Source organism: Cryptomeria japonica, chromosome 7 (assembly GCF_030272615.1).
Source record: "Cryptomeria japonica chromosome 7, Sugi_1.0, whole genome shotgun sequence".
NCBI classification, from domain to species: domain Eukaryota; kingdom Viridiplantae; phylum Streptophyta; class Pinopsida; order Cupressales; family Cupressaceae; genus Cryptomeria; species Cryptomeria japonica.
In genome coordinates, this window is record NC_081411.1 from 405,503,361 (window position 1) to 405,504,770 (window position 1,410).

Here is a 1,410-nt window from a genome sequence, read left to right on the forward strand (position 1 = left end):
CAAAGGAATACCAGAGTAGGTAAAAACCAATCTCTATTTTTATATATTATGTACTTGAAATCCTTCTAACGTATTCTACTTAGCATTTGATAGAGCACAGATTTATGCTTTGTTCTACTAAATGGTGTATCAGAAATAAGGTGCATTCAATAATTGATAAGTTTGCTAAATGTAGCTTTCGATCTCCTGCTGTAACTAGACATGTATGCTCGTCTTAATTTGACATCATCTGAGGAGTAGTTGCATGGCTTATTGAATTTTCTACTGTCAAACAAGTTTTTTTCAATTTTCTATGGCAAATGGTTACTGGAATCTTTGCATAAGGTCTCTTTGATAAGCCTCTAAACTGCACATATGTTGCAGAAAACTGCGGCTGTTAAACACAAGGTCGGAGGTTCGACCCCTCCCTCTAGCGTTTGCCTTATACCACTGAGAACTGTACTATAGATATTTGTGGTTAAATTTTTCATTTTAACGTTATAACACTGTAAAAGTTAATTTTCTACGTTATGAAAGCATATTGTGCTGTGAAATGGATTGATAGTAAATTGGCTTTCTTACTCAACTTCTGTTGATCCAAGAATGATGATAAAAGTTCAACTGGAAAAATAACACCATATTTAAAATGGTCATAAATAAATTTAGCAAAACGTTTGATCAAAGTTGACAGCTGTGGGATTTGAACCCACGCCCTTTCGGACCAGAGCCTAAATCTGGCGCCTTAGACCACTCGGCCAAACTGTCACAATAAATTCTATACAAATCAGTTTTTATCCTTTTCCAAGCAGAAATCAAATAAATTTTGAGAAATGCTCTTCAACCCCTAACTTGGAATACTCTAAGATCTTTGGTTCTTTAAATCACATTAAAATGGAGATGAGGAGCTCAAGAATTTAATCAAATATCTCCATCACCATCACATGGCTTTTGTTGATGAGATCTATTATTTTTTAAATAGTTAGGGCAAAAGTTGACTAGCTTATCTTGTATTTTTGAATTAGAAGGCTCACCAAACTCTTAATAAGTAATTTCTTATTTAAATTTGTTTTATTATGATGCATTAAAAGTTGATTGCATGTTGCAATGATCAATTTTTTTATTTAGAAAGATGATATTTATGTGTACACCTAAAAATGGTCTAAAGATAGTTAACTAAATACGCAGATATTTGATTAATTCCCCTTCCCAATTAATTGAATTCACAAGCAATTTAATTAATTTTTCTACTCATCTACTAGTAAATAAATCTAAATGATTTATTTATATAGTTTATCTCACATCCCCCTTTGATTAATTAATTCTAAATTAATAAATATCTCCCCATATTAATCAATTCTTCTAATCCCTAATTAAGATTAATAAGCTCAAGTTTGTTGAGATTAATTACCATTTTCCAATTATTTGAATTTC

At 31.1% G+C, this 1,410-nt stretch overlaps 1 non-coding gene across 1 annotated transcript; it reads right to left on the bottom strand.

Moving 5' to 3' along the window:
* Positions 1-664: 664 nt before the first annotated feature.
* TRNAL-UAG (transfer RNA leucine (anticodon UAG)) lies at positions 665-744 on the bottom strand. The gene has a single exon. It is a non-coding gene; the product is annotated as a tRNA-Leu (tRNA).
* Between the last annotated feature and the right edge of the window lie 666 nt (positions 745-1,410).